Raw genomic sequence first — 9,273 nt, 5'->3', positions numbered from 1 at the left:
TTCTTTCAGCTGTGTCTTACTTTGTCAATCTCAGGCGTGGACTGTATATCCACTGTCATCTCCTTGGTTCAGAGCCCTTGGACAAAATGACTGCTTCTTGAAATTATCTGCTTCTGGAGACTTTTTTGACTTGGTCTCAATTTAAATCTCATGTGAGTAGAAATCCACTGCTTTGATAGTTTGTAGCTTGGTTAGTAGTTCACTTGTGTGACACATGAGCCTATAGTAAGAATAGAAATGGTTCCCAGTAATGCTGAAAAGCATTGCCATCTTGATATGTGTTATTGGTTGAATTGTATTCCCTAAAAAAGATATTGGGTTCGATCCTTGGGTTGGGAAGATTCTCTGGAGGGGAAAGGCTACCTACTCCAGTATTCTGGCCTGGAGAATTTCATGAACTGTATAGTCCATGGGGTTGCAGAATCAGACATGACTAAGTGACTTTCACTTCACTTCATTTCAAAAAAGATATACTGGAATCCTCACCACTAGCACCTGAGAATGTGATGTTATTTAGAGGTAAGGGCTTTACATAGGTAATCATGTGAAAATAAGGTAATTTGGGGTGAATCCTAAAACAGTATAACTGGTGTATTTATCATAAGGGAAATTTGGAAACAAAAGCATGTACCCAGGGAGGACACCACATAAAGACTAGACTTCTGCTGCCATGTGCCAAGGAGCCAGAGACAGAAGAGAGACCTGGAGCAGATCTTCCCCACTGTCTGCCTAGGGTGACATGAACAATTCTAAAAGATTATCTTTTGTCTTTTACCACAATAAAGGCTTTAGTCAGAACTATTAATTCTGGAATCTGGAAGATCGAATATTATGTAATGGATGGCTACATTTTTGGTAGACACAGCAAAAGAGGATGTCTTTGTAATTTCTAAAAGAAAATCCATCTATAAGTCGTATTAAGTCAAGATGAACTAAAAGGGTTCTGTAAGATCAGTCCTGGACATGCTTTCCTTAGTCATTGCTGTAGTCACATGTTTTCCCTTCATCCTGAAAAGGAATCAAGTTGCAAGAGTAAGGTTTGACTTTTGTTAAATAGGGATATATAAAAGAGATAATTAAAAAAGCTTCATAAATGCAAAAGTTGCTGATAGAGAAATCTTGAGTGTTGTCTAAAAGTATTATAACAATGATTGTTCAGGAGGTGCAAATCATGGAGTTGGTGAGACACAAACAATATATTGGCAGAAGCTTCAACCTGTTTGGCAGATGTACTCACATTTTGCAAGCCTAAAAAGTATGCCTTGGTTACTAAACCATGGAATAGGCTAAAAGAGGCAACCTACTGGCTCTCATGAGCTAATACTCCAAATATAGCATCTTTTCTTTCTTTAACGGAAGAGAAGAGGGTTTGGCATGGTTGGGATACCCAAAGTGGAAGACAGTTGAAGAGAAGCAGTGAAAAAGGAGAAAGCTTCTTCATTTCTGCTTCCCATGGAAGAGACTCAGGAACTATTGCTTTAATAAGCTCATGAAGGGACTGAGCTATTTTTTAAATTAGGCATTTATTGTTTGTAATAACCAGTCAATCCTCAAAAAGAAAATGGTTTCATTGTTTTTCTTAGTTTAGAACTTTGGTAACATGGAAATTTTATGTGTTCTGATGAACAGAAAGTATCCATGGCTGACAGATTGTGACCCAAATAATTTGTAATTTCTTAGCAAAATTATAGCTTTTTTTATGTGGTTTGTAAAGTTTTTCAGTTAATCTTAAGAACAGTTATAGGAAGTCTTCCTGTGAAGTGCTTAGGTTAGTAAAGGCACAGTAATCTATATACTGTACAAGAATGAACTCTCAAAGAAAAATGAATTCTTTTGTTTAGATTGACTTGTTTAGATAGAGGGAAACATGAGGATTCTGTAAATCCCTGAGGTATAAACATCTAGATATACTATCCATTTTCCCACAAAATAGCAAATATTAACTGGCTTTATGTGTCTAGGAAGGAAAGCTACATATAGACTGACTACTGTGAAATACTGACTTTTTCAGGGGCTGGAAGATAAGGCATATTTGTGTTGGGAACTGCTAGGTATCTGGGCATCAAAATTCCATCACCCACCTTGAGATCATGAACAAGCGGGGCAGTCTCTTTTGATCAGCTTCTTACCTCCCTGTGTGGGAGTACAGATGTTGTCATCCTTATTCTAATAAAGACTCAATAATGAGTTTTATTCCTGAACTTTCTTCAAGTTTGAATAGATATTGGGATGACCTCAAAGGGGAGTTATAAGGATTCATTTGACTTTTATTAGGTCAGTTTCCAATATTCTAGTCACATCAATAAGTCTTTAAACTGAAGAGTAGAAGGAATCTGATCTAATGTTGCACCAGGCAAGGACAGTACCTGTGAAGGAACTGCTGTAGTTTGGGTGGCTCTGATGTGGTGCCCCCTGGCAAACATGGAATTTCATGATGCTGTTACAGAGCAAGTATCAATTAAGCTTGCTGGAGCAGAGGCACACAATGGAAATTAGTAAAAGTTACAAGACTAGTCAAATCATAGATGTCAGTGTCTTTCAGAGACAACCTCCCATTATTTTATTAGTACTGAAAGGAACAGGTTGAGACAAAGTAGTGAGATTTAAAATAGAAAATGTAGCATCTGCATTGAGTACAAATAGATATGAAGTGGAGGATGCTATGATATCTTGAGTATCATTGTTGGGCCTCTAATTTGACTAAGCAGGCTTTTCTCACGTTCAGCAGGTAGCCCCTTTTCTAGTACCTAATGTCTTTAGAGATGTCACATTTCCTAAAATGTTATATACTTACCATGTGACTGAACCATTTCCCTCCTAGGCATTTACCTATTCAGAGAACTGAAAGTTTATGTCCACACAAACACCTATACAGAAACATTCATAGTAGCTTTATTCTTGGGAGCCCCGAACTAAGACTTCCCTGGTGGCTCAGATGGTAAAGCATCTGCCTACAATGCGGGAAACCCAAGTTTAATCCCTGGGTCAGGAAGATCTCCTGGAGAAGGAAATGGCAACCCACTCCAGTATTCTTGCCTGGAAAATCCCATGGATGGAAGAGCCTGGTAGGCTACAGTTCACAGGGTCGCAAAGAGTCCAGACACGAATGAGCGACTTCAATTAGTAGCTTTATTCTTGGGAGCCCCGAACTAGGAACAACCCAAATGTCAATCAACAGGTAAATGAACAAACAAATGCTGACACGTCCATAACATAGGGTACTCGGCAATAAAAAGGGAAACATTGATAAATGCAACAACATGGAAGAATCTAAAATTTGTCTGACTAAAAGAAACACAGAAAAGAGTATACAGTATATAATTCCAGTTTTATAAAATTTTTGTAACTGCTAACTATATCTGAAAGAGGAATTCCCCAGGTCAGTAGGTGCCCAATATGCTACCGGAGATCAGTGGAGAAATAACTCCAGAAAGAATGAAGGGATGGAGCCAAACTAAAAAGAATACCCAGCTGTGGATGTGACTGGTGATAGAAGCAAGGTCCGATGCTGTAAAGAGCAATATTGCATAGGAACCTGGAATGTCAGGTCCATGAATCAAGGCAAATTGGAAGTGGTCAAACAAGAGATGGCAAGAGTGAATGTATACATTATAGGAATCAGTGAACTGAAATGGACTGGAATGGGTGAATTTAACTCAGATGACCATTATATCTACTACTGCAGGCAGGAATCCATCAGAAGAAATGGAGTAGCCATCATGGTCAACAAAAGAGTCCGAAATGCAGTACTTGGATGCAATCTCAAAAACAACAAAATGATCTCTGTTTGTTTCCAAGGCAAACCCTTCAATATCACAGTAATCCAAGTCTATGCCCCAACCAGTAATGCTGAAGAAGCTGAAGTTGAACGGTTCTATGAAGACCTACAAGACCTTTTAGAACTAACACCCAAAAAAGATGTCCTTTTCATTATAGGGGACTGGAATGCAAAAGTAGGAAGTCAAGAAACACCTGGAGTAACAGGCAAATTTGACCTTGGAATACGGAATGAAGCAGGGCAAAGACTAATAGAGTTTTGCCAAGAAAATGCACTGGTCATTGCAAACACCCTCTTCCAACAACACAAGAGAAGATTCTACACATGGACATCACCAGATGGTCAACACCGAAATCAGATTGATTATATTCTTTGCAGCCAAAGATGGAGAAGCTCTATACAGTCAACAAAAACAAGACTGGGAGCTGACTGTGGCTCAGATCATGAACTCCTTATTGCCAAATTCAGACTTAAATTGAAGAAAGTAGGTAGGGAAAACCACTAGACCATTCAGGTATGACCTAAATCAAGCCCTTCTGATTATACAGTGAAAGTGACAAAAAGATTTAAGGGCCTAGATCTGATAGATAGAGTGCCTGATGAACTATGGAATGAGGTTCGTGACATTGTACAGGAGACAAGGATCAAGACCATCCCCATGGAAAAGAAATGCCAAAAAGCAAAATGGCTGTCTGGGGAGGCCTTACAAATAGCTGTGAAAAGAAGAGAAGTGAAAGCAAAGGAGAAAAGGAAAGATATAAGCATCTGAATGCAGAGTTCCAAAGAATAGCAAGAAGAGATAAGAAAGCCTTCTTCAGTGATCAATGCAAAGAAAATAGAGGAAAACAACAGAATGGGAAAGACTAGAGATCTCTTCAAGAAAATTAGAGATACCAAGGGAACATTTCATGCAAAGATGGGCTCGATAAAGGACAGAAACTCTATGGACCTAACCGAAGCAGAAGATATTAAGAAGAAGTGGCAAGAATACACAGAAGAACTGTACAAAAAAGATCTTCACGTCCCAGATAATCATGATGGTGTGATCACTGACCTAGAGCCAGACATCCTGGAATGTGAACTCAAATGGGCCTTAGAAAGCATCACTACAAACAAAGCTAGTGGAGGTGATGTAATTCCAGTGGAGCTATTCCAAATCCTGAAAGATGATGCTGTGAAAGTGCTGCACTATTTGCCAGAAAATTTGGAAAACTCAGCAGTGGCCACAAGACTGGAAAAGGTCAGTTTTCATTCCAATCCCAAAGAAAGGCAATGCCAAAGAATGCTCAAACTACCACACAGTTGCACTCATCTCACATGCTAGTAAAGTAATGCTCAAAATTCTCCAAGCCAGGCTTCAGCAATACGTGAACTGTGAACTTCCTAATGTTCAAGCTGGTTTTAGAAAAGGAAGAGGAACCAGAGATCAAATTTCCAACATCCGCTGGATCATGAAAAAAGCAAGAGAGTTCCAGAAAAACATCTATTTCTGCTTTATTGACTATGCCAAAGCCTTTGACTATGTGGATCACAATAAACTGTGGGAAATTCTGAAAGAGATGGGAATACCAGACCACCTGACCTGCCTCTTGAGAAATCTGTATGCAGGTCAGGAAGCAACAGTTAGAACTGGACATGGAACAACAGACTGGTTCCAAATAGGAAAAGGAGTCCGTCAAGGCTGTATATTGTCACCCTGCTTATTTAACTTATATGCAGAATACATCATGAGAAACGCTGGACTGGAAGAAACACAAGCTGGAATCAAGATTGCCGGGAGAAATATCAATAACTTCAGATACACAGATGACACCACCCTTATGGCAGAAAGTGAAGAGGAACTCAAAAGCCTCTTGATGAAAGTGAAAGAGGAGAGTGAAAAAATTGGCTTAAAATTCAACATTCAGAAAACGAAGATCATGGCATCCGGTCCCATCACTTCATGGGAAATAGATGGGGAAACAGTGGAAACAGTGTCAGACTTTATTTTTGGGGGCTCCAAAATTACTGCAGATGGTGACTGCAGCCATGAAATTAAAAGACGCTTACTCCTTGGAAGGAAAGTTATGACCAACCTAGATAGCATATTCAAAGGCAGAGACGTTACTTGCCAACAAAGGTCCGTCTAGTCAAGCCTACAGTTTTTCCTGTGGTCATGTATGGATGTGAGAGTTGGACTGTGAAGAAGGCTGAGTACCGAAGAATTGATGCTTTTGAACTGTGGTGTTGGAGAAGACTCTTGAGAGTCCCTTGGACTTCAAGGAGATCCAACGAGTCCATTCTGAAGGAGATCAGCCCTGGGATTTCTTTGGAAGGAATGATGCTAAAGCTGAAACTCCAGTACTTTGGCTACCTATATTTGCGAAGAGTTGACTCATTGGAAAAGACTCTGATGCTGGGAGGGTTTGGGGGCAGGAGGAGAAGGGGACGACAGAGGATGAGATGGCTGGATGGCATCTCTGACTTGATGGACGTGAGTCTGAGTGAACTCCGGGAGTTGGTGATGGACAGGGAGGCCTGGTGTGCTGCAGTTCATGGGGTCGCAAAGAGTCAGACACAACTGAGCGACTGAACTGAACTGAACTGAATTATATATAGTAACCCTGGTGGATCAGACTGTTTATAATCTGTCTCCCAATGCAGGAGACCCAGGTTCTATCCCTGGGTCAGGGAGGTCCTCTGGAGAAGAAAAGGCAATCCACTCTAGTATTCTTGCTTGGAGAATTCCATGGACAAAAGGAGCCTGATGGGCTACAGTCTTTGGGGCTGCAAAGAGTTGGACTAACACAGAACAGCAGATCAGTGCCTGCCAGGGACCTCTTTGGGGAGCCCCTGGTAGAATTGATGAAAAAGGGGCATGAGGAAAATTTTGGAGATAACAGTGATGGATTTGTGATTACGGTGATGGCTTCTTGAGTGTATACATGTGCCCAAACTTACCAAATAATACATTTTAAATGTATTCCATCGATTATACCTCAATATATGTTTGTAAACCTAGGGTCACTAAGCCCATGAAGTGTGCATTTCTGATGTAAAGCTCTCAGCTCCATGGGTGACTCAATCAAGTGTTCTCAATGGCAATTATCCAAACACTTAAAGAGAGCCCAATATTAACCTTACAGTAAAATGCTGATGTTTCCCATGTTTTAGTATAAATATTTTCCCTTTCAAACTCCTAGGGAGAAAATAAAGTCTATATATTAAATTACCTTTCAAATTAAACATCCAAAGGCAAAAAAATTTAAACCCCCAGATCCATTTCTCTTGCCTTTATAAGGTAAAAATCCAACAAAATTAAAATCCCTCCCAGTTTTATTTTGTTCATTCACAGCCAGAAAAGTTAATGCCTAGACGGATTCCTACAGCCATGGCAGCCTGTGTGTTTTCCTTGGCATTTCCTTTCTCATTTGGCACCTCAAAGGTTAAATTAGTTCAGCATCAAGTCTATGGTATGTCTCAATTTTTAAAAGGTCCAAAGATTTAATAGAACATCCAACGTAGTCGTAACACTTGCTTTATGCTCACCAAATTCATTGTGGTTATCATGGACAAAATTATGTTCTCAGAACCAAGGAGTTGTAATTGGCAGTTTATAGCAGAAACTCCATTGTAGAAAATCATTGGAACATAGGAAGGAGGATAACTGGGGTGGCTTTAGTCTCATCAGAATACCAGCCAGTTTATGCCAACTGTCAGGGGCCCATGCCCTGCACTTGTCAACTAAACCAGAAGAAACTTTGCATCAAGAAGCTAGATTTATCACCATGCATTTAGCATGGCACACTGTATCTTCATTCTGGCATTTCAAACACTGATGCTGTCTTTCAAAGTAGAGATTTGCCGTGGAGCAGTGCCAATCACCAGGTCTCTTGAGGTCCTGATCACATCTAGTATAATCAAATATCTTTATATTCAGATTTTGCTCTTTCATACTGAATTTTATGACTGGCATGAACAATTTAAACCAGGAACTTCCTGAGAGCTCTGTACTGCGTGCAAGTTCTCTGCCTTAGCAAAAGTTTAAAAGCAGCAAATACTGATACAAACATCAATGTTTAGCACATCTGGATTTTTTCTGTCATCAAATTCTTGCCTCAGATGAAAGTTACATTCTGGTAGCTCTTCAGCCTCTGATGAGGCCCCTGATGCTCACCCGTGAATTTAAATATAGTTCAAGGCAGACTGCTGCAGCTTGTACCCTGAGGCTGCCTGCACATGCCAGTGGCTTTGTTAATGACAGCACAGCCAGAGTAGCTCGATAGATCCCGTCTTCACGGGCATCAGCGGAGGCCATCCAGGTCAGCATTTGGGCGAGCCCCACGGCCACATCTTGTGCTTCAGTGAAGCCTGCGTGTCTCTGTCATTCCCCTCCCCTCCCTGCTCCTCTGTTGAGGCCTGCACTTTTTTGCTTAAGGCCCTATTATCACACTGCCTCTGCAGAAACCATCAGTTTTAAGTGGACATAGCTACCCTAAACTTGAGCTCAAAAAACCCCACATGCCTCAGGGCTTAAAGCCTCTTGCTAAAGCCATAGCAGTAAGAAGCCTACTACACATTTATAAAAACATCAAATTAATGGTTCCATATAAGCCTCTATAAACTACCAAGATCAAAACTCCTTACATACTGAAGTCTGAAAGCACATGGTCTGGCCACCCAAAGCTTCTCCACTTTTGTATCATGTTCCCTCACATTTCATTCCTGCTTTATTCCTTAAGGTACTGACCCATGCAGCACGAACTGGAGTTCCAGATATTACATTCCCCCAAACACAGGCCTCTTCCCTGCTCTGCCTCCAACCCCATTCTCTCCTTTATTGACATAGCCTGTTCTTTACTGTTTTCAGTGTTAAAAACAGTAATTAAGGGTACAAACTCCCGTAGGCAGGCCAGTGCAAGTGTTCTTCACTCAGTCTTGTCCAACTCTTTGCAACCTCAGGGACTGTAGCCCACCAGGCTTCTCAGTCCATGAAAATTCTGCAGGCAAGAATGCTGCTGTGGGTAGCTATTCCCTTCTCCAGGGATCTTTCCAACCCAGGGATTGAGCCCACATCCCCTGCACTGCTGGCAGATTCTTTACTGCCTGAACCACAGGGAAGGGCAGGCAGGCCAGGTCCTCTCCCAAAGTGATCATATACATAAGTCATACCTCCCTCCCTGAAAGTACAGTAAGATCAGTAAGGAGGCCATGCGTGTTAGGTATGGGTGCCCCCTTCATGTGGAAGGACACATCAGTCATGGATAGAAGTGTTAACCCCATCAGTAATAATATACATCATAACTATTTTTAAGACTTTAAGCTTTTAAATATATCCCAAGTTTTCTTCCCTTTGTAATTTTCTTCATGCTGTCTTCACCCATAATTCCCTTCGCAATCCTGAAGGCTTTTCACACAGGCCATCTCATTTGTGAAACTTCTGATCTGTATAACCAGATGAACCATCTCTCAAAGACCAAGACCCTGGTCTAGGGCTTAGAGGATGAACCACAGCA

This window comes from Bos mutus, chromosome 5 (genome assembly GCF_027580195.1).
Source record: "Bos mutus isolate GX-2022 chromosome 5, NWIPB_WYAK_1.1, whole genome shotgun sequence".
Classification (NCBI taxonomy): domain Eukaryota; kingdom Metazoa; phylum Chordata; class Mammalia; order Artiodactyla; family Bovidae; genus Bos; species Bos mutus.
This window is presented reverse-complemented; position numbering follows the sequence as displayed.